The sequence below is a fragment of the Sus scrofa genome, chromosome 17 (genome assembly GCF_054392235.1).
Source record: "Sus scrofa isolate SSC_HxYL_T2T_F1_AM1 chromosome 17, Sscrofa_HxYL_maternal_Yorkshire_Landrace_v2.0, whole genome shotgun sequence".
NCBI classification, from domain to species: domain Eukaryota; kingdom Metazoa; phylum Chordata; class Mammalia; order Artiodactyla; family Suidae; genus Sus; species Sus scrofa.
Window position 1 is genome coordinate 63,736,321 of NC_139399.1, and position 24,472 is coordinate 63,760,792.

The 24,472-nt window shown below is 41.3% G+C and overlaps 2 long non-coding RNA genes across 6 annotated transcripts in view; both read left to right on the forward strand.

The window, feature by feature from the left end:
* LOC110257443 (uncharacterized) overlaps positions 1-24,472 on the forward strand; it is a 678,610-nt gene that overhangs the window by 322,680 nt on the left and 331,458 nt on the right. For all 5 annotated transcript variants that reach the window (XR_014832642.1, XR_014832644.1, XR_014832643.1 and 2 more), the window contains exon 3: positions 9,695-9,791. This is a non-coding gene — a long non-coding RNA (uncharacterized LOC110257443). The remainder of the gene's footprint in view (positions 1-9,694; positions 9,792-24,472) is intronic.
* LOC146395393 (uncharacterized) lies at positions 15,440-20,028 on the forward strand. The gene is made up of 2 exons (XR_014832652.1): positions 15,440-17,460; positions 17,961-20,028. It is a non-coding gene; the product is annotated as an uncharacterized LOC146395393 (long non-coding RNA).

Genomic DNA, 24,472 nt, shown 5'->3' on the forward strand with positions numbered 1-24,472 from the left:
ATTTATGGAATGATGCCTATGGTGGAAAAATTATTAACAGGTAGCGTCACCGTATGTTGGAAGCTTGCTACTGAAAACCGATAGATTTAAAGTGGATAAATTTAAAACAAATCTCTCTTAAAAAACCAGGGTGGAAAAATAGGTCTCCTTAGTATGAATGATTATGGATTGAATGGAGGTGAGGTAAGCAGCCATGATCATCGTAGGTGAATACCCGTAAAGAAGCTGATGGAAGTTATGGGGAGGTGGTTGTATAGAAGAGGGTGTTTTGCTGTTTTACAGATTTGTTGTTGTTGTTGTTGTTGCTATTTCTTGGGCCGCTCCCGCGGCATATGGAGGTTCCCAGGCTAGGGGTTGAATCGGAGCTGTAGCCACCAGCCTACGCCAGAGCCACAGCAACGCGGGATCCGAGCCGCGTCTGCAACCTACACCACTGCTCACGGCAACGCCGGACCCTTAACCCACTGAGCAAGGGCAGGGACCGAACCCGCAACCTCATGGTTCCTAGTCGGATTCGTTAACCACTGCACCACGACGGGAACTCCCGTTTTACAGATTTTAATCTTTTAATTCAGAAATTGTATTCAACCGTCATAAACGCATAATTTCTAGTATGTCAATTATCATGCTAATTGACCCCCTCCATCCAAAAAAAAAAAAAAAAAAGTACTGGTGTTGCGCATAGCCTGAACCCAAGGAAGAAAGAAGACAGAGCCTAGGAGAAAGATTAAAAACTTCAGCAGCCAGGGCTAGAGGAAGAGAAAGTAATTTGCTTTGACCCAGGCCATAAATCTGCCTGGCAGTAATGACCATCTCTTGACACCAGTAGTGACATTGATCAAGTGCACTGTCCCAGGCTGTCCCCCCAATTCCCCGGAACCACAAAGCCGCTCCTGATTGTCCGTGTCACTATTTATGAACAAATGTCAGAGAGCAGAGATAAAGGGAGGATAAAGGTACAATGGCCTCTGTAAGTTAATGTGAGCCCGGATTGAAATCATCACAGATGCCATTCTCTGCACCAGAGGGGGCCGTCTCTTCTGTTTATGTGATTTTTTTCACCTGTGGAAGTGTTCCCAGAACTTGATATTCAGACACGTCCAAAGTTCTCATTGGAAAGAAGAAATACAGACGCAGACCGAGGTGTGTGCTGCTCAGTGGCTGGGCTGATTCAGCCAAGCGGTCGCAAGGAAGGGATTCATTTTCCTCATTTGGAAATTTTAGGGTAACGTTTCAAACAGAAGGTGAAACAAAACTTTTTTTTTCTTCCCGCCTGGATTTATTTTCATGTCTTCTTTATATAAGTTTTTGGATATGGAATCTCTGACTTATTAAATTTTTAAAGGTTTTAAAGCAGTGGCAACAAATCCAACTAGGAACCATGAGGTTGCGGGTTCGATCCTTGGCCTCGCTCATTGGGTTAAGGATCTGGCATTGCCATGAGCTGTGGTGTAGGTTGCAGATGTGGCTCGGACCCTGCGTTGCTGTGGCTCTGACGTAGCCCAGTGGCTACAGCTCTGATTAGATCCCTAGCCTGGGAACCTCCATATGCCACCAGCGCAGCCCTAAAAAGACAAAAGACAAAAAAAAAATTTTTTTTAACTTTTTTTTCTTTTTTCCCTTTTTAGGACCGCACCCGCGGCATGTGGAAGTTCCCAGGCTAGGGGAGGAATCGGAGCTGTAGCCACCGGCCTACAGCACAGCCACAGCAACATGGGATCCAAGCCACGTTTGCAAACTACACCAGAAATCTCTGATTTTGACTGGTTTGCATTTTAGTTTGTCACTTAGGATTAGCATGATATTCATAAAATGATATTTAGTATTCATTTTAATTTGTTACTACTTACTATGCATTACAGTATATTTATGTCACATGTAAGGTATGAGAAAACTATACGAAGACCCCTGTGCTCATCCTGTAGCCTAAGAAGTAAGCTTTGATGAACACATCCCATGACCCTCACCGACGCCATTCATCTTCCCACAAACAAGCTGCGACTCCTCTGAAAATTATGATTCGTCCTCCTCTTCTCTCTTTGTAGTGATCCTGCCCACGTGTACCGTCCAGAACAACACGTGCGCTCGTTCTGCAGCCTTTGGCAGTTGCTCTACATGGGACTGTGCATACTGAATTCTTTCTTACCACCCCCCAACTCCATTGCCTCTTTCAGAGTTACCTGCGTTAATGGTTAATGTGAAACTGTCTTGGCCCCAGGTCAGCAAACAACAGCCCAGGGGCCAAAGCTAGCCCACTACCTCTATTTCGTTTTGTTTATTTTATGTTTTATTTTATTTTGTTTACTTTTACAGCCTGCAAGTTAAGATGTTTTTTCTCCTCTCTCTCTCTTTTTTTTTTTTTGTCTTTTGTCCTTTTAGGGTCACACCCGCAGCATATGGAGGTTCCCAGGCTAGGGGTCTAATCGGAGCTATAACTGCCGGCCTACACCACAGCCACAGCAATGCCAGATCTGAGCCACATTTCATGGCAACGCTAGATCCTTAACTCCCTAAGTGAGGCCAGGGATTAAACCCGCAACCTCATGGTTCCTAGTCAGATTTGTTTTTGCTGCCCCATGATGGGAACTCCTCTCTTCGTGTTTTTAAATGGTTACATTTTAAATAGTTATATAAATGTAATAGCTGTACAGGTTCCTACAAAGTAGCCTCAATTTTGCCTCTGAGGCTGCGGAACCTAAAATATTTACTTTTTGGCTCTTTAATAAAAAGATTGCTGATCCATCTAACCTGTGCTCTAGGCCATTAGTATCAGTATAAGATGGTTTGTTGATTTGTTTGTTTTGGTAAAATATCTAGCTTTAAGTTGAAGGCCATATGATTGCTTCTATTTATTTTCTAGGAGTTCCCACTGTGGCACGGTGGGTTAAGGATCCGGCATTATCTGCAGTGGCTCAGGTTGCTGCAGAGCCTTGGGTTTGATCCCTTGGCCCAGGAACTCCCATATGCCGCAGGTGTGGCCAAAAAAACCTTTGTTTAAACACTCTTGGGTCAGTCCTTCAGTATACAAGCTTACGTCAGACTGTTAGGCGCATCTTCAGTTTTTTCACACAATGCTATGTTGTTTTCTAGAACGGCTGTGCCAGCAGTGCCACAGTAAAACTAAAAGGAGCCATTTATCTTGTTTTCTCTACTTCCCTTATAGAACTTTGCCTTATGTAGCTCCTTGTTTAGGTGTCGACCAACAATAAATAAAAATCTCCCATAGGTATGTCCTAAGACAATATGTATAAACATCATTTTTAAAAATGTCTCCTAATTGACTATTATAATACTTGATAGATACTGTCTTATGAAATGATAATAATATTCTATTAACTTACCTTAAAATAATTTGACTCAAGAGTGTAGAAATAGGAGTTCCCTGGTGGTTCACTGGGTTAAGGATCTTGTGTTGTCATTGCTCTGGCACAGGTTTGATCCCTGGACTGGAAACTTCCACAGGCTGCATGGCTAGGAAAATAAAATGAAATACCAACCAACCAAACCAAACCAAAAAAATAAAAACCCCAAATCATAAAAATACATGAATATTTTTCATGATGTATATTTTTATATTTTCATGATATTCAAATGTGAATAATATCTTTCTTGGTGTGCATATTTTAAAAAATCAAAGAAACAGTTTCTAATTGTTTGTCAATTTATATAAAACTTCAAGTTAAAAAATGAAGTTTCAGGAAAAATAGGAACAGTAATAGTAGTCCATGTCGGTGAAATGTGAATTTTGTTCAAGGAGACAAGAAAGACTGACGATCGGGTGACAACCTCTACAGACTGTTTTGTTCTCCGAGTTGATTTCCAGACCATAGTTTCAGTCTCAGAGAAAATGCACTTCCTCGTGGAAACGTGAGCTAATCCGTCTTGGGGAACGGTGCTTACGTAGATAGCTCTATTTAGAAACGCTATTGTAAAGCCAACCCAGGAAGTTCAGTTTCTCTCCCCATCCAGTGTATCTTTCGAATGATTTTCCTTGCAGATCAATGGAACAGAGAATGAAATTGGCGTCTCTTTGTGGACATTCCTCCTCCAGGTACCCCCAAGTGCTTATGTAATGAAAAACAGCAGTGTGGGCGCCTTTAATAAAAAAAGGACAATAATGCTTTCTTTTTCCCTGGCATTACTGCAGAAATGGGACTGATTCGAAGTCAAACGGCGTGAGAAAAGATGCATTCTGTTAACACATCTGAAAAGCACACATGATAGTGATATGCCGGAGTTCTCAAACAGGGGCCTTCCTGTTACCCAGAGGGATCAGAGTGTGAAACATTCAGTTATGTGTCTGCTTTCGTTCCATTTATTAGGAGTAATTTGAGGACAAGGACTGTATTGCCTCCATCTGCGTATAACTTGACTCATAGAGGCCTAATATATATATATATATTTTTTTGTCTTTTTGTCTTTTTTTGTTGTTGTTGTTGTTGTTGCCATTGCTATTTCTTGGGCCGCTCCCACGGCATATGGAGGTTCCCAGGCTAGGGGTTGAATCGGAGCTGTAGCCACCAACCTACGCCAGAGCCACAGCAACGCGGGATCCGAGCCGTGTCTGCAACCTACACCACAGCTCACGGCAACGCCGGATCCTTAACCCACTGAGCAAGGGCAGGGACTGAACCCGCAACCTCATGGTTCCTAGTCAGATTCGTTAACCACTGCGCCACGACGGGAACTCCGGCCTAATATTTTTTATCGAAAAATATGTGAGTACATTAAATAAATGGGCCCTGTGTGCCATGAGAGGATGCTGTCAGTCATGACTGCATTTTCATTGATTTCCTGACGTGTGCCAGATGCCAGTCATTAGTACTGAGTGGAGCAGTCGCCCAAATTTCCACCCAAATCATAGCAAACGTGATCTTATTAGTCATTAACGATGTGGCTAAGATTTCAAAATAAGTCAGCCATCTAGCCAATTCTCTGAATTTGATTTTACTTTATTTTTTTCTGGTGTCAGAACTGGCTTTATAATGTTATAATTTAACTCGCTGAGACTGAACAACATCCCTCGTGGGTCCCATCACTCTTTAACCATTGAGGTAGGAAGCAAGGAAACTCTAGTTCCTCAATCTAAGACTCTTCCAAGAGGGTCAAGGAGGAGGGTGAAACTTGGCTGCTTGAAATGACCAAAAAAATTCCTAAATTAAAAATACTGGTGCCCTTGAAGGGATGATGCAGGCAAAAATGGTAGCGGACGAGTCTAGAAAAGGACAGAGCAATGAGCATCTGTGTGGTCAGAGAAGGACAAGGATGATGGAAGACCTGCAAGACGAGGAACTGCAGTGTGGTGGTTTTGTAGCATCTCTCCTGACCTGTGCCGTCTCATGGCCAGTGTCATGGAGGGAAGCGGAATCAGGAATGTGCTGCAGAGAGAGGAGAGCTGGTTGTTACACTTTCTGGCTGGTTGGATGGAGGTGATGATGGGATCTGCATGTTTGTTGGCTCCCTTGCTCCTGAGTGCCTCTCTTCCGCGGGCTAGGGCTGTCATGGTGAAAGTAGGACCGAAGATACCGGCCTGGCCTCTGAACATCGCTACGTGTGTCAAAGCTTTTTTCCAAGTTAGTCCATCATTGGCGTGCTATTTCAAAAACCATAGTGAGCAGATCTGCATCAGCACCACAGCACAGAGCAGCAGGGAACACGTCCTTCTCTGCCACATTCCCCCTCCTCCCTCGTCTCCCCTTCCCTTCTTCTTGTAAGCCAAAGAGCCCCACATCAAATACTGGAATGAATCTACAGACAGAGCCTGCCTAGAAACTCTCTAGAACTTTAGACAGACAGACCTGGGTGTTAATTGAGCTCCGCTGCGTTCACTCCACGTCATCACAGACAATTGCCTTTTAAGCCTCAGTTTCATCCTTTGTAAAATCAAGTTGAGATGCTTGTGTTGCAGAACAGCACTGAAGATGAACTGAGTCAGCGTATCTGATAAGTAATCTGTTCTGTGACACCACACTAATTGCTCCAAATTTTTAACTCTTCATGGGAAAATTCCTTTTAGGATATAAGGAAATAAGCAAAAATACTCTTCTTAGGAGCCCCCATGTGTCAGAAGCTCTGTATGCAATAATATTTTCATTTTTAATGTTCCTGATAATAGGGCAACTATTATCCCTTATTAATGAAATACCTACAGTTCAGAGAGATTAAGTGCCTTATCCGTAGTGACACTGCTGGGATTTAAACCCAGGTCTGTCTGTCCCAAAAACATGCTTTCCAAAAGTGTACCTTCATGAGGAAGGAAGTGGGGTCCAGATTACAAAAGATCAGCTGTTTCGCCTACAGTCATCTAGCAGTTGGCAGTAGAATCTAGATTACAGCACAGTTCTCTTTCATCAGCCAACAAAATTGTCAAATTAGTCAGTTATGGCTGAAGAACTAGTTGGGTTTTCATTAGCTTGTCCTTTGGCACAAAGGATTGGCAAACAGACAGGGGGCCATCCAAGGGCCCAGCAACCGTATGAGTGTGTTGATTGTGTTTGGGGTTTATTTTGTTGAATTTCATTTTAAAGCCACCAGAGCCATAATTGTCAGGGTCTAAAGCCATAAAGATGACTCATTTCAAAAGATGACTCTACCTGAGTGGGAAATGCCCAGTCTTCCACTTAGGTAGCATATCTTTGTTTTCTTTCCTAAACTTGAGGGACGGTCCCTGTCTCCCAGCAGGTATTTACTGAAGGGCGCTGGCCTCAGGCAGTCCGGGATGCCGACTGAGTCGGAGTGTGGAGAATTCCAGGCTGATTAAACGTCCCACAAATAATTAAATACAGTGGTTTAATGACAGTTATCCTAAGTGCTGTACTGATTTTTATAGCCTGCATTTCCCCCTCTGAATTCGTATTTTTCTCATCTATTCTTCCTAAATTTCTGTGGTTCTGAAAACACATCAGCAAGAAATACCTCAACCAGTTTTTCGTCTGCACAAAAAATGCTTCCCATGTGGTTAGCAACTTTTGATAGTTTTTCTACCTCCTCATTCGGGGTAACAGTGTTGACAGTGTTCTGGGGATAAGGTTTGATTTCTTTTTTTTTTAACTTCTGCCTTTAGGGCAAAGTTAGTTTAAATTTTTTTTTTTTTAACTTCTGCCTTTTTGCAAAGTTAGTTTTACATTTCTCTCGGTTCAAGATGCCAAGAATACATGGAATAACAAACAACAGGAAAATATTCAGCAACTGATTCTCAATCATCTTTTTAAAAAAATTAAAAGCGGCACTAAATGGGTGATAACATATACAAATACATGAAAAGATGTGCTTCCAGATCCAGCTGGGGAAAAAGTTTTGTTTTTATTAAAAGTTGCTCAAAGGCGTCATCATAGCCATAGACTCTTTAAACTTCTACAAACACAAAGGCCTGAAAAATACCTCCTCATGGATTTTTTTTTTTTTCACCTGCTGTAGTTTGTGTATTCTGAAAGCTATTGGTGCTCTTTTAACAAAAGCTTCTTCATATCTGCCAGATTTTATGAATGATCATTTTCTGCGGATTCAATCTGGGAAAATTCCTTTTGCTGAGACCGTCCCTAATGGCCACCTGTATAGTCTTACTTGTTTTATTACTCAGGGGGACGTCCTACTTCTCCAGTCTAAGCACAGAGGAGCTAAACAACCGAAAACAGCTTTAGCTGGGTTTTCCTATAGCCAGGCTTCTGCTGGATAGTGTGGATTTTTAGATCTTAGAATTCAAAGAGATTTTCTGGTTCCTGTCACCAGAGCCAGGTCCTGCAGACACGCTATCAGTGGATGGTGGCTTCTGCAGACTAAACCTCTACCTTCTGTGTTTTCACTTGTGTTTGTCCAGAACTCTGCCACGTAGAACTCAGAGTCTCTCTTCTTAGGTATGCCTGAATGGTGAATTGAAATGATTGCAGTGGGGCATAGGTCAGATTTTTTTTGATTTAGTATCTGAGACAGATTCTAAGTTATGGAGCAAGAGCCCTCTGGAGAACCTATAAGAATATGAAGGAAGCAGGACAGGGCAGAGGGAAAAGCTAAGTAGAGATGTGGTTTTACTTTCATGCAAAAAGACACAATTGCAGCACTAGTCACAATAGCTAAGACCTGGGAACAACCTAAATGTCCACTTACAGATGAATGCATTAAGATGTAGTACATACATACAATGAAATACCACTCAGCCATAAAAAGAACAAAATAATGCCATTTGCAGCAACATGGATATAACTAGAGATTCTTATACTAAACGAAATAAGTCAGAAAAAGAAAGACAAATGCCATGAGGAATCTAGAGTATGGTACAAATGAATCTATCTACAGAACCGAAACAGACTCGGGACGTAGAGAACAGACTTGTGGTTGCCGAGGGGGAGGAAGTGGGAGCACTGGGAGTTTGGGACTGGTAGGTGCGAAACTCTTATAATTAAAATGGATATGCAGTGAGGTCCTCTTACGTAGCACAGGGAACTGTGTCCGACCTCTTGGGATAGGATATGACAGAAGAGAGTATGAGAAAAAGAATGCATATGTGTGTATGACTGGGTTGCTGTGCTGTGCAGCCGAAACTGACACAACACTATGAATCAGCTAGACTCTAAGAAGAATGTTTCAAGGTATTTTTTAAAAAAGATGTGATTTAAGGCGCTGACTCAGCCCGATCCCATGGGGAACTCCAGGGCATAAGTAGCATCATGAAGTTGCCCCAGGTCAGGAAGAGGACTGGGTTTTTACAGCCCTGGAACAGCCAGTCGTTGGCTCTGGGCCCTCCCTGAGAAAGAAGGTGACTGTCCGTCAGGCATTTCTGGGTGAAGTGGTTCCTTTCAGAACCTGAGACGTTCTCCCGAGAAGGGTGTAGCTGTGAGCTGTGAGCTCCCAATGATCCTAGCAACTTGCAGTGGGTACACCCACCTGGTAAAGGGGATCCAGGCAGGGGGTCAGCAATCTCTTCCACACAACTCAACGTGTTGCCTTCATTAGCGTTATTGTTGCTTTAGTTTTCCTGCGTCAGCCGTCCCGGGCTGTGAGGCTCACCACGTCTCCAAAGCGGTTTTCCCTCCAGAGTAAGCAGTTACCAATGTGTAGCTGATTCTTCTTAATTCACTCCTCAAAGAGCTCAGCTTGAGCTTGAAACGAGAAGCTCCCAACAAAAGGCGTAATCACAGACGTTGAAAATGTCATGGATGATTTGTTGTCTGCAGAGCTGGTCATGATACCTTGGAATGGCATGTTGTGTTTGTCAGTTAATAGGACCTTTAAACAGCAGTGAAGAATTTCCCATTAAGGAACAACATGTTGATTTAAAGTTTCATGCTTCAATGGAATCCCTCCCTTCCAGCCTTTATGGGAAATGCTTGTGCCACTAAATAGTATTTAGAAAGCAAACCCATGGCAAGAGCTCAGGAGGGGTGTACAATTAGATGCCATACATAGACTCAGACTTTCAGTTCAGCTGTGAAAGCCTGATTTGAGGATGTCTCACCCCAGCATCTAATTTAGAAAGCCACTCAAGCCACCAGTCTTCTTGATGTAAGTGGAGCAGCCAGTTTGCCAACAGCAGAGCCCTAGAGAAGAGTGGTTAGGAAACAAGAGACACAGCAATAAGAATAGCTACTGTTTAACAACTATTTCTATATGACTCAGGCACCATCCTAAGAAGGTGACATGTCTCATTGAAAGGTTAAAGAAACCCCATGAAATACATATTATTTTTCTTATTTTATAGGTGAAGCAACTGAAGCACAAGGAGCTCCTATTACGTGAAAGTTGCTAAAGATGCCTTAGACAGTCTCCACCCTCATGCAGCCAGTGCTGAAATGAAGGTAAGACTGCAAAATAGGAACTCCAGCATATAGAGGTATGTGACTCAGTCTTGCAGATTTAAGAAGACTTCCTTAAAATAAGATGGAGGAAATGATCTCCTACACAGGGGGAAGAGCAGGTGCAAAAACCATGTGGCCCAGGAGAGAATGGTCCAGGTGCCTGGTTGGAGAGATTGGGGACCAGCCTGGAGAGACATAGCTGAAAAGGCAGGCAAGGACCAGACAGGCAGGACTTTGTTGACTCTAAGAGGAAGTTTTCTTTGTTGTTTTAAGCAATGAAAACTCACTGAAGCAATGGAAAACCATTATTTTTTTGTGGGGGAAGGGGACTGTGCCCACAGCATTTGAAAATTCCTGGGGACTGTGCCCACAGCATTTGAAAATTCCTGGTATGTGAATCCATACCACAGCAGAGACCCAAACTGCTGTCAGATACCCAAACACTGCCAGATACTCAACCAGCTGTGCCACAGAAAAACTGCATAAACCATTCATTTTCTAAAGTGAGATTAAGGGCAAGAGTGTGTATTTGCCTGATGTGATTAGTTTTGTTTTTTAAAGGAGCCCTCTGGTTTTAGAATGAAGAGTGGATTGTAAGGAGGACAGAAAAAAAAATAAGAGCTACTGCAGGTAGACTGGGCTGAATGCTGATTGTGGCTTTGACCAGAGTGTAATTGATGAAGATAAGTGGAAGTGAAAATAGTCTAGCAGTGTTTTTCAGGATATTGATCAGGATTGGTAATGGTTTTGATGAAGGATTGCCAAGCAAACAAACAAACAAAACCTCAAGTTTCTTCCTGGTTTTTTACTTACGTAACTATGAGATGAGCCATATAATTTACTGAGGAAAGAGACATAGGCTGAGGATCAAGTTTGTTGGGAAAATCATGAGTTTCATTCTGAACATGTTGAATTTGGGGTGCTTTGGGGAAAGAAGAAAAGAGAAGACAAAGCAGGTAGTAAAATAACAAGTCTCAAATAGAACTCTGAACTACAGGTGGTTATCGAAGCCATGAGTGAGAATGATATTTACCTGAAAGTACGTAAAGTGAAATAAGAAGACAGGAACAGCCTTGAGTACTCCAAGATTTATTTACTTGGTATACATGCCTCTGGAGAGTATGACATGTGGAATGGAGAACTAATGAATGAGTTGAATAAATGATATTCTTTCATTTGTCATCAGGCATGTTAAAAATATGGCAAAATTGTCAAATATAAATTCCTTTAAGTTCTTGTTTTGGAAAGGAGCTCTCCAAAGTGGGAGATGGAAGAATTTATTTCATTCCTTAAAGCAAAGGGAACATTTATAACAGAAAACAAAATTGTTTGCCTTCTTTTTGTTCCCTTTCAAAACTTCCCTTTCTCATGCTCTTGCTGAAACACAGATTTCTCACCAAGCACCATCACCACCACATCAACCACACAATCAGACATTCTCTGTCTAATGATGATCTGTCTCTAACCAATCATTTTTTAAGAATCCCAACATCCCACTGAAGAATGTAATTGAAAACCCAATATGAAGTATGGCTCCTATGTTACCTATTAGAGCCAAAGAACCCAAGAGTGAGCTTACTAAAAATTCTCTTTGACGGAGAGCAAGGCATACATCTGAACAAATATGTCATTTGAAACACACAGCAGCCTGAGGCTGAAAAGGAGAAATCCAAAAACAAACAAAGCAAGAGCATCTCTCACTCCACGTGGTGATGGGGATTAATCTGTCACCTTTTCCAGGTATAAGCTACAGCTGTCCTTGAGCAACCTTGCCTGTGTCTCACCCTATCAACAGAGACAGGCCCGCTTTCTTTCTATCTGTTCACTTCGCTCACTGCAAATAAATAAAGTGGCAGAGTTGCAATTCACAGAAAATAATACTCAGCAGATGAAATCTGTGGCACATTTGCTTTTTTCTAGATAAGCGCAAGAGTATGGTGCTTTTTTAATTTTATGTCTTAAATAAGCATGATGAACACCTGAAACTCTTTTCTTAACAGAGGCTGAGCTTAAAAATCGAAATTCTAGGTCAGTGAAGGAAAAGTGGGAGTTTTGTCTGAGTGGCCGGTTTGGCCATACTCCACCTTGTGGAGTGGCTTCTGGGGTGTGTACTTATGTCCCTTTGGCACATAGATTTCCCGTTAGCCTTTTTTTAACCCTACTCAGTCCCTCAGGAGGCTGATCGCTCTGGGGAGCCCCAGCACGCTCTCTTGCCTTCTGACTTGAAGTTGGAGAGCACCTGCCCGAACAGAAATAGAGAAGGGAGTAAAGCTGAGGTAGTCCATTTTCCTGGTATCTGGGCTCCTGTGGGTGATGCATTTCTTTGTCACAGATCAGCACTCCTCCCATGGCCCTCTCTGGCTCCAGAGTTGGAAATCTGCTCCTCCCCCCCGTTTTGTTTTGTTTTTTTCCCTTTCAAGTCTACAGAATGATAATAAGCCCCCTCTGTTACCAGCCCCGAAGTGCTCCACTATCCCTTGCAATTTCCCCACACTCAGCACCACATCTGGGTGTGTGAGTATGTAGCCCCTTTACAAAACGACGTTAGTTCTCTATGTCAGGGACCCACATGGGGTAACATATAGCACAGCCAAGTCGTTTGGGTACCTCAAATTAGGAATGAAAAGCAAGAAGCTGTAGAGACAGAGTAAAATACATTAGAAGAAAGCTGATGGACAGAAGATCATTCAAATTACAGTCCTTGTTGTAAGTACCTTTCCAGTTCACCATGACCTTCCTTCTAGAGGCACCAGTCCCCAGTTCCCTGGGATGTGATTTAGCTGACCTGATGAGGGTCAGTCAGGTCCTTTTCCTGGAAAGTTGGGATGTGGACTGCAAAAGGTCATTTACTGAGCTGTGGGATTAATTACATGAGAAATGGAAGAATGAAGTAAGGCAGCAGAAGGCAGAGACGGAGACGCAAGAGAACACTTCCAATTGCAACAGCTTCCCCAAACTTCGCCCCATTTCTCCCCTGAACAGAGTTATCACTGTATCTTTAAAGTAAAATCCTCCATTTTTATTTGTGAGCTAAAATTCCTTTCTGTTACCTGCAACTGAAAAAGTCCTAAATGATCCATCAAACAACCAAGGATGTTTTTTAACCAGTAATAATAAGATCGTGGGTTCCAATGGCTCTCTTTCCAGCACCATCTAATAGAACTTTCTGCAGTGATGGAATTGTCCTACAGAATCTGCACTGCTCAGTGCAGTAGCCACTAACCACATGTGGATATTAAGCATTTGAAATGTAGGCAATGCAATTAAGGAAGTTTTTGTTCTATTTTATTTTTTTAATTTATTAGGGTATAGTTGATTTATGGTGTTGAGTCAATGTCTGCTGTCCAGCATAGTGACCCAGTCATACATATATATACACACATTCTGTTTCTCATATCATCTTCAATTACAGTCTATCCCAGGAGACAGGAGATGGATACCTGTGCTATACATATGTTATTTTATTTTAAATAGCTGTATGTGGCTAGTAGTCATGATCGTAGACAGCTCAGCTCTAGATTTGTGGCTTTTCCCTATTGTTGTGTTTTTGTTTCTTCTCTATTAATGGGTCACGAGCATCTGGGTATCTACTAAAGATACTCAGTTAAGATAGCACATCATTGGAAACAGTCATTGATAATCATGTGCTTACTTCTATCCTTCTGGTTTTCAGCATTTTTTCCAGATCCCTGTGAGTAAGAAACTAAGATTCTTGAAATTTTGTCCCTTATGATCGTTACTGCTTAGTTGTATAACCCAACGCTTGTACCTCTTTAATACTCACTGGCTAGTAGTATCATACCAAACTTACTAAAATTTCTGTAGTTTATTGTACTCTATCATGCCTTCCTGCCTTTGCATAAGTGGTACCCTCATTATATGTTTGTTATTTATTATTTATTTTGTTTACCTAGCCATCCACCCATCTATCAATATGTTCACACAACCGTCTAACAGATGTTCACTGGACAGGACAGTCAGTTCCATCCTGGTTTTTTAAGATAGATTTGTTTTAAATGTATCTACTTTCAATCTATTGGTCTTCTACATATTTATACATGGAATGAGTTTTCTAAGGTGTCATGTAGGGGCGGCTTTAAATTACAAAGCTTATGGTAATTTGCATAGAAAATTAATGCATGTTTGTTTTTTATTTTAAATTATACTCTTTGTTCTCAGATAAACACCATCACCATAAGCAAATCTATGTGCCAAAAAATAGGGACAACAAAAGCATAATAGAATAAGCTTCTGGCCTTTACATATTCTAGTTTTTATTCGATAACCAAAGACCAGTAATAGGAATCATTGAAGTGAGCCGTGTTTTACGAATATAATTATGATTCTGTGCTGCTGATCCAGTGAATATATATTTTACTTGTCAGAGCTGAAGAAGGGGGTTCATTTTATTCAACAATGATCTTGGGACGCTTCCTAGTGCTTATTAGTGAGCTTGTCTTGAGTGTTGCACTCTAGGCAGTTAATCCCAGAGAATAATCTAATAAGGTGAATTGTAACCACTATTTAAATTATAAAAACAACACTTTAAAAAATAATAAAAACTCTCACAAACTAGTCTGTGGAATCATGTTTATCCTGGAGGTGAAGACTCTTTACAATTATTTGCATGGATTTTAGCAAATCACTTATCTCTCTCCCTTTTTATCTTCTTTGGCCTCCAATAATTGCTCTGAAGATGTGATTAATAAATGCAAAAGGCTTTGCAAAAGTTAAAAGGGCTAAACCAGTATTGAGTAATGAAATGATTGTTCCGTTGTGGTTTTACGCCTTCTTGTTTGGCTGTTTCTGAAATTTTATTACCCCAAGGCAATGCCTCCTTAAGAATGTCTTTGCAAATCTTCCTCTTTGGGAATATCCTGGAAGCCTCCCAATTTTCTCTTTCTCGATCCTTCCTATCCCCTTTTCCTCTACGTATTTCTTTCCTTCAGAACCCTTCACATAAACACCATTTCATTTGGAATTGTGCCACCTGAAGGACAGAGTGGTGCAGCTCATACAGGGAGTTGACAATATTTAGGAAAATCGTGATGCATTTACCCTGTGAACCACCTTTATCAGTGAAGAAACACAAAAAAACAGAATAAAACTGTTCATTGGAACATTATTTTTCATAACAAATGAGTGGAAATATTCCAAATATCCCTTAATAGGGGACTTGTTAAATCATTTATAGTATATCTAAAGAATGGAGTATCACAGCTGTGTTTTTAAAAAAAGGAGGGAGAGGGAGGGATCCCCGTCTCTCATTTGTACAGGTACCCAAATGATTGATGAGGGACGATTCCCTTTATATAGAGTTGTAGCTAATGAATGAATGAGGAATGATAGAATTATATCATCATTTTACAACAGCGAATGAATTAATGTATTTAGACAAGAATCGAGTGGCAACCAGATATTTTGTGCTTCCAGCTGTGAATTAATCTTGCACCGCCTACCCTCCAATTGAATTTGAATCCAATAAAGCCTCCAGATCTAAATACCAATTTTCAGGAAATCCTGAAAATGTGTGTACTTGTGAAACACGAGTGAAGTGACAGAATCAGCTAAATTCTGACTCTGAGAAGCTCTGTGGGACAATGACCATTACCTTACGTGGGAAAGGGGGGAGAGTGAGTTGGGGGGCGGGAGGGAGGAAGGGGGAGTGGGTATGAGAGAAGGAGAGAGAGAGCGCGCACATTGATGGAGAGATAGCTGACATCTCATTCTGCCGGGATAGAGTCGTCCCATTTCTCTCCCATACCCCTTTGACAACTGAAAACAACCCTGGATAAAACTTAACAAGCGTGGGGTGTCTGATGGGGGAAAGAAGGCACATTGCCTGGAGACCTCAGGAACTGAGTGATGGGGAGCAGGGTGAGTTCTCTGGGTTCCCTTGCTGTCTTTCATTTGTACAGATAGGAGAATGCAGAAATCTCCAGCCTGGAACTGCCAACTGGCACAAACAAAAAACCAAAAACAGAACACAAGAAAGCTAAAGCCCACCCTCCTAGCCAGAAGTTTAAGAAAAGGACGGTCTAATCACGGTAACATGTTTGGCAGTATGGCCCTTCTCAAACTGAACCCCACTGGGGAAACCACTCACCCCCTCCCTACCTTCTTGGTTTCAGCCTGGTCCAGCATAAGTTGATCTTTTAACTCATTGGCTGCCCCCACAGAAGTAGCGCTTGAATGCCCATCCCCCCATGGCCCACGTGGAAGCTTATCTTCCATCTCCTGCCCGCGGGAACACGGGGGTATTCCAACTGCCCAGCCAGGTGGTGTTGGGAGGCGAAGCTGAGAGATGATCTTCCACCTGGAGGAAGCAGGCGAATGGGATCAGATCAGATTCCCTGCTGGAGTGTATCACTGGCATCCAGCTGATCGTCCATCTCTCACGTCTGGTAGAATCAGGTGATGCTCCAAATACCACGACGGGGCAGTGTTGGCTGGGCTGAGCGGGCAGATGCTCTTCCTGGGGAAAGCAAACCAGGAGTGAGCTGAGCCTCCATGCTCACCCTCAGCAGCTTGACTTCATGGAGCTGTATGAACCTGGGCTAATGTCACGAGGCTTCACTCGCCCTTCATGTCAGCAGAACCCCCACGGGGAGGTGAGCCTACACCTGCCTTGGCAACAGTCAAGAAGAAATAGGGAGGGTGAGTGAGGTAGTTGATAATCTGCTTCCTGCCTTCTCTGGTGTCAGCAGATCCCAGGAGAAGCGAAGCCTCCACCTTTCCCAGCATCAGTGAGGCAGAATGAGATGGTAGGTGGCTGGGCCTGATGGTACACCAGTTGGTCCTTCCCCTACCCTGGTGTCAGCTGAGCCTACTGGGAAGCTGCTCTTTCAGTCCCCTACTGAGGCAATCACGTATGCAGGAAAGTATCAGCCAGGCTGAGGGAGGGGGAAACGTCCACCCCCTCCGGAGAGTCGGGAGGCGTTAGTGTCCTGAGCTTACTGGGGTAATTGGCAAGGTCTGGTGAGAAGCTGAATAGACACACCCTCGTGTAGCTTGCACTACACCTGAGCAGAGGGAACTGTCTCCTCAAACTAGAAGATTAAGTAGGATCTGGAGTCATAGAATATCAAACATTTTAAAGATATAATTGAAAATCACTCAGACCGAGAAAATAATAGTGTGAATGAGAACATCAGCTGATGCCAGTACAGTAGGAATAAGATATTGGATTATTTTTAATAATAAACGAATGGAAGTACTACAGCTACCCTGTAAAAGAAATCTCCAGGCTGTGGTTTGGTTAGAGAGTTCTACTGAGCATTTAACATACTAACTCAAATTCTATACAAACTCTTTCAAAAAACAGACGAGGAAATATTTCTTAATTCATTTTATGAGGCTAGCATTACCCTGATCCCAGAAACAAAACAGTCAAATACAGACAAACATATGGAAAACTATAGAACAAGCTCTTTCATGAACTTAAAGACAAAAAATTCTCAACAATATATTAGCAAGTAGAATTAAGCACTATGTGAAAAGTATTACATACCATGAAAAAACTGGATTTATTCCACATTCGCAAGGCTGGTTTAAATTTGAGAATCTATCACACTGGAATTTTATTTATTCATTTATTTTATTTCTTTTTATTTTTGTCTTTTGTCTTTTGAGGACCGCACCCCAGCATATGGAGTTTCCCAGGCTAGGGGTCTAATTGGAGCTGTTGCTGCCGGCCTATACCAGAGCCACAGCAACACCAGATCCAAGCATCGTCTGTGACCTACATCACAGCTCATGGCAACACCAGATCCTTAGCCCACTGAGCGAGGCCAGGGATTGAACCCTCAGCCTCATGGTTCCTAGTCAGATTCATTTCCACTGCGCCATGACGGGAACTCCCAAACTGGGATTTTAAAATTATGAAATAAGTTTAAGATATAGTGCTACTTAAATTATCCACATCATATTGGTGAGAGAGACCGTAGCTTGTGCTTTTTGATGAATTGGTTCATTCTGTATAAACTGTAAAACCTCCTTATCATACCATTGTATTCCCTATGATATCAACTGTTTCATTCTTAATATTGTTAATTTGCGTCTTTTAATTTTTTTTAATTTTTTAAATTATTTTATTTTATTTTATTTATTTACTTATTTATTTTTGCTTTTTAGAGCTGCACCTGTGGTATATGGAGGTTCCTGGGCTAGGGGTCAAATCAGAGCTATAGCTGCTGGCCTACACCACAGCCACAGCAACGCAGGATATGAGCCATATCTGCGACCTACACCACAGCTCACGGCAATGCCAGATCCTTAACCCGCTGGGTGAGGCTGGGGATCAAACCTGTGTCCTCATGGACAGTAGTCAGATTCGTTAACCACTGGGCCGCGATGGGAACGCCTGTCTTTTCATTTTTTATCTTTGTCAGTTTTGCTAGTTTTGCTAGAGGATTGTCATTTTTTTTTTCCCCTGAAGCATCTACTTCTTGTTTCCTTGATTTTGTTTTCCTGTCTTTAATTTCATTAACTTCTATGCTGTATTTTTTCTTTCCTTCTAGTTTCTCTGGATTTTTGTCTTATTTTTTCTAGTTTCTTGAGCTAGAAACCTAGATTATTAACTTGAGGCTTTTTCTCTTTATAGGTAACAACATTTGGTGCTATAATTTTCCCCCTCAGCACTGCTTTGGTTGTATCCTACCTATTTTTATATATTGTATTTTAATTTTCATTCACGTCTATGTGTTTTATTTTTCGTGAGGATTCCTGTTAGATCCATGGATCAATTTATTGATTAGATAGAAGATGTAATGTTTGGGGTCATTAATGTGAATGTACATTAAACAATGTTCTTTCAGTGCAAGGAAACTTATTTTCAAGTATAGCTTGAAACGTTTGGTGAAACGATGAAATAACATAAGTTAACAACTGTCCAGAAGAAATGAACTCCAAATCCGCAGGAAAGTAAAATATTACTTAGAGTCTCAGTATATTGAGTAAATATAATTTTTAATTAAATTCATAACACTCTATATACATTGCCTAAATCCATTAAGAATGCTATAAGAAGATTGCCATATATTGATTACATTAAATGATAAAAAAATTTAGAATATGAAATAGCAAATAAAAAAGAAAAATTAAAGGTTATTACCAGCTAAAGTTATGTCTAAAACCTAAGCCTATATTCTTGTTTATGACATTCTCTATCATAAATTTAACACTATTCTTTGTTTGATTTATTTCTAACTGGACCTGGGTGATTTTTATAGGAACAAAAAAAATTAATTGAATTGAAAGGTATTAATATATCTTAAATATCCTGGTTTGATCTCAGTTTATTTTCATTTGTTGGGTTGTACTTGGGTAAATAATTTCTAAATATTGCCATATTAGTTAAAACGATATTTTTAAAAGAAGTCAGGGGTTAAATTTTTAATAACATAATAAATAACTTAAATTTTTTTCAGGTAGCACCTTAATCATCATGATATATAGGGTTTTCTGTTTTGATATAAACAAAAATTTGATGAATAGCATTAGCTAATATAAAGAAATAGATACAACTTCCAAAAGTTGTATTTAGCTGTTTATATTTTGGGATTTTAATATAGCAGACAATAAAAAAAAAAAAACCTCAGAGAAACAATCAAATTTTTTCACTTAATATGGTATTAAAATGCAAATGGAAATGGATTTACTACAAAGCTGTCTGCCCTTAAGATACGTTGATGTGTGAGAAAAGAGTCTCTTACAATAACTGCAATAAATTAAAACATTTGCAGACTTTAGGGCATTGTGTTGTAGCTTAGTTTAATTTTACTTCAAAAGACCATTAGATGTAGTATAGAAAGCTGATCTTTATGAGTTGTTTTATGAATGAGACATAAATAAATGAGAATAGTCTAAGCTAAAAATCTAAGCTTTAAGTGGCATGTAGACATAGTTAAATAAAAGCAAGAGAAATCTTAGTTTATTTTGACTTGTTTTGTTGATCTCTTATGCCATCTGAATGTAAGAGCTTTCTTAGTGTTATAACAAGCCTTAAATTCAAATGTGTGTGGTATTTTTATCACACAGTGATGCTGCAAGCTTAAAAAATAAAGTAAATTTATGCATTAGTCTTTGAAAATGAAAACCTACATTCAGATATTCTGTACAGTTTTAACTTGAGTATATTTTAAATAAAATCATGCTAGTAGAAGCCACTTCCTGGCTAGGAAACAGGACTGTAAGGTAATTACAATGCAGCTAAAATGCCCAAAGATATGGAGTACCAGAGAAAGAAGATGATAGCAGTGGAAAATTGGGATTCAAGAGATCAGCTTTTCAGAATCCTCCCAGAAGAAGGAATTCAAACTATAACTATACTTTTTTCCTTATTAGAGATGAGCATCCAATTTATAGATTACATGGGCCAGGCCTCGAGTGTGAAGGGTTGGTAGTAAATTACTTTGGGTAAAAGCCAACTCACTAGTCTTTTTATAGAGCAAAATTAGATTCGTATCAAAATAAAAGAATCTCTGAAAAAAAAACAACAAAAGTCTGTAGTCTCAGAGAAAAGAAAGAATAAGATGGAGTATAAAAGTTAGTTTAGGAGTTCCCTGGTGGCTCAGTGGTTTAAGGATCCAGCATTGTTCACTGCAGCAACTCGGGTCACTGCTGTGGTGTGGATTTGATCCCTGACCCAGGAACTTTCACATGCCACAGGCAAAAAAAAAAAAAAAAAAAAAAAAAAAAAAGTTAGTTTAAAGCATAAATGCTTTGTTAGAGATCAGTGTGATTGGCAGAAAAAGGATTACACTGTATCTTGACTAAATGGAGTCTGTATAAGCCACTGGTCCACTTTATAACCATCACAAAGATAGGTATACATTCTTTACAATCCTTCACCTATAAATATTAAACACTTACATACATAGTTTTTCAAGCTAGGTAACTGTTTTATCTTTCTCAAGATACATGCATTTATTCATTAATTCAACAGATGTGTATTAAGCATGTACTGTGTGCCAGACTCTGGTCTAGGCGTTATGGACACATCAGTGAGGCCAAAAATCAGTGGCCTTTGGTTGTCGGTAAGGGGAGAAAGATAATAAAACAGAAACTTAAAATATATAATGTGTTAAAAAGTGGTGATCTCTAAGGAGAAAAACAAATCCAGAAGGGCAGATTATAAATTTGGGGGCTAGGGGAGGTGCAGATATAAATAGTGGTCAGGGCTGAGTTCAATGAGAAGGTGACCTTTGAGTCAAGAGCTGGAGGATGAGAGGGAGGAAGCATTGAAGATTTCTGTGCCTGGGCCTGAAGCAGAGGAGATCTGGAGTGTTCCAGAACAAGGGGTGGGGGGCAGTGCGGAGAAGTCATTGAGGATGCTGCAGGCCTCCCTTGAGGCGGGGATTTCTTCTGAGTCATGTTGGGAGCCATTGGAAAGGTTTGCATGCAGGGCTGACTTGATGAGACTTCAGTGCCAGCTGCTGTGCTGAGAATGGACCCTGGATGGTGGAGTCAGACAAGAGTGGGAGCCAGGACACTGGTTCTGCCGTTTTCCAGAAACGGACTCAACCTCCTTGTGCCTCAGTTCCCTCAGCTACAAATTAGAGATATTAGTACCTCCTTCACAGAGCTGGTGTGAGAATGAATTGAAGTAGAATACATGAAAGACCGAGAACCATGTCTGGCACCTACCACATCATCACCTCTTTATTAATCTTGTTATCATTATTGGAACAGTACAGACACAAAGTGATGGCAGTTTGGATTACACTAGAAATAAGGGGTGAGATTCTGGGTACACCTTTAAAGGTAAAGCTGGTGGGATTTGCTGATGCGTTGGATGTGAGCGTAAAAGAAAGAGGGTGACATCAAAGCTGGCTTCAGCAGCTGCGAGTACAGAGTTAGCATTTAAGCAGTCGGGAGGGGAATTTAGAAGAGCAGGGACTATATAAGGAACTCGTTTTTGAGTTGATTTTCGGGACACTTTTTACTTATCTAAAAGGAGAGCTTAGTGAGCCGCTGGGCATAGCTGTCAGCCGTGTTAAAGCCTCAGCCCAGTTTGTTAGTGGTACACGGATTATGATTCCCATCATGCTTTTCGTACTCAGTTTATGTAGATGTCCATTAGCATGTTTATACTGAAATATTGTTTGATGATAAAAAGTCACATTTAGCACAAAAATGGCTTCTCAACACAGAATAAGAGTCACCACCTCCAAACAACTGCACAAATCATTGAAGACGGCTGATGGCCCTTGCAGCTGCTACGAGCATCGCAGTTGCTTTAGGAATTTTACGTGTTATTAATAGGAGCAGCATTTACCACTCTGGGTAGCATGCAATTATGAGCCCACATCATCAGTCTTAACCACTTGATGCTTGAACTTGTTTTCAATTACTGGAACCATTTCCATTTCTAAAGCCATTAGGAAGGGCATTAACGGTGACTTTTACATATTTCCTTCTGGGGGCCAAAATTTGGGAGTTGTTGATGCCTGTTTCGTGGTGAATGAGGAAAACCTCTGTACCTGTCAGTCCGTCTGTCTTTTCTCTACCTCTCACTAGCAGAAGTAGAAATAGATGTAACAGAAATAATATCGTAACAGTTAAAATGCATCAAGTCTCTTATGTCCCATCAGCTACACTCAGCATTTTCCATTTTCAGTTAAGAAAACATAAAGCTTTTTGGCTCCTCACCCCCTGAGAACAGTGCTCCAGGCCCCACCAAGCCTGCACTTCCTCCTCCAGGCCCTAGAGTTTCAGCCTCATTCCTCCTTCCCAGTTGTCATTTTCAGAAGGGATGAAAAGTGTGCGGAAAAGATGCTGAACCTTGAACCAGTGAAGTTTTCACTATGTCAGAGACAACATTGAGATGGTTTGGCAATGAGCAGGCAGTGGCTCAAGAAAGAGCAGGGGTGGTGGTATGGGGTAAAATGGCAGCAGAGAGGTCTGTGTGTAATCTGCGGCTTTCACTTTCTGGTCACTCCATTCAATAGAGCGTTCTTTCTAGTAGCCAGAAGTAAAGGTGTCGCTTAAATCTCTTCAATGCTCTCTTTAAAAATCACTGGTTTTGGGAGTTTCCGTCGTGGCGCAGTGGTTAACGAATCCGACTGGGAACCATGAGGTTGCGGGTTTGGTCCCTGCCCTTGCTCAGTGGGTTAACCATCCGGCGTGGCCGTGAGCTGTGATGTGGGTTGCAGATGCGGCTCTGATCCCGCGTTGCTGTGGCTCTGGCGTAGGCCAGTGGCTACAGCTCCGATTCGACCCCTAGCCTGGGAACCTCCATATGCCGCGGGAGCGGCCCAAGAAATAGCTAAAAAAAAGACCAAAAAAAAAAAAAAAAAAAAAAAACACTGGTTTGTTTCACGGACTTTGAATCCTATTACGTCTCACAGAAACCAGACCCCTAAAGATGAGGCTTGAGAACGTGAAAGTGTGGAGCCAAGCCTAAGCCACCTGAAAAAAGACTTGACAGCTTCCTTTCCTTTGGATTAAAGCAAATGGTGTATGTTTTCACCTGGAAATAAGTCCTCTTGCTGACTTGGGGAGGCAGGGTTTCAGGTTAAATCGCTTCAGGAGAGGGGATGACCGTTTTTATCTGGGTCACATTAAACTGTTTGCTGAATGGTTTCGCTTAGCTATTTCTGAAAGAGAGACGCAAAAGATCTTTCCTTCGGCTGTCCTGGCCAATAGCACTCAGCGCGCCAGACAACAGCATGTGCTTTGTTCATCCGCAGTGAAGAGCAAGTCTCTTGCCTTGAATGTCAGGGTGACCACTGGGATTTGAATTAATGTTAAAAACAAACAGATTCTGGTGCTCAGAGCCAACTGTTTCCTAGAAATAGACTCGAGTGGGTGATATTAAATAGATACATGTATTATTTTGTGTGAGGGCTGATAGATGCTGCTCTTGATTATAGAATCAAAAGAATCATTTTGGTTCTTTTTTTTCTTTTTAAGAAATACTGTTATCGCATAAAAATCTAGCAAATACAGACATGTAGAAAGATGAAAACACCAGTTTTGTATTTTTTTGGCCACACCCTAAGCATGCAGAAGCTCCTGGGCCCAGAATCAAACCCACACCACTGCAGTGACCATGCTGAATCTTCAACCCACCGAACCACGAGGGAACTCCTGAAATCGCACCTTTAAAAAGATGCCTGCCTTGTTGCTTTTTGGTTACACCTCCCTGACTCTTTTTCTAGAACTTCTTCCTATGAAGACTTTTGTGGGAGGAAAGCCCTACCTCTTTTCTCAAAAGCCTAAAGAGAACATGTGTGTATTTATCCCCTCAAAGATGCTAAGCTGTGGGTATGTGAGTTAGGCTCATGCAATGGGAGGCTCCCTCTTGAGATGCTGAATTTTGACCAAGTGATGCAAGAGCGATGGGACCTCCGGAACTCATTCAGAGCAGAGCAGCATCTTTTAGGAGGAAGCAGCCCACCTGAGTCCAGCGGCCATGGTGTCTCTGTACCAGCCACAGTGGGGCCCCGCAGAAATGCTCGGGTGAGGCTATTTCTGCATCTTGGCCATGGATATGGATGCTTCTGCTGCTTGGTTTCTGCTCCTTTCAGGCCTTGTTCCCCAGACTTCTCATCTCTTTTGTAAGCCAACGGACACATTCCTTCTTCTCCAGTAACTAAGGGATGGTTTCTACAACTTCCAACTCAAAACCTGACTGTTAAAGCCTTTGTAGATATTTGCTTTAAACTTAACTTTTTTTT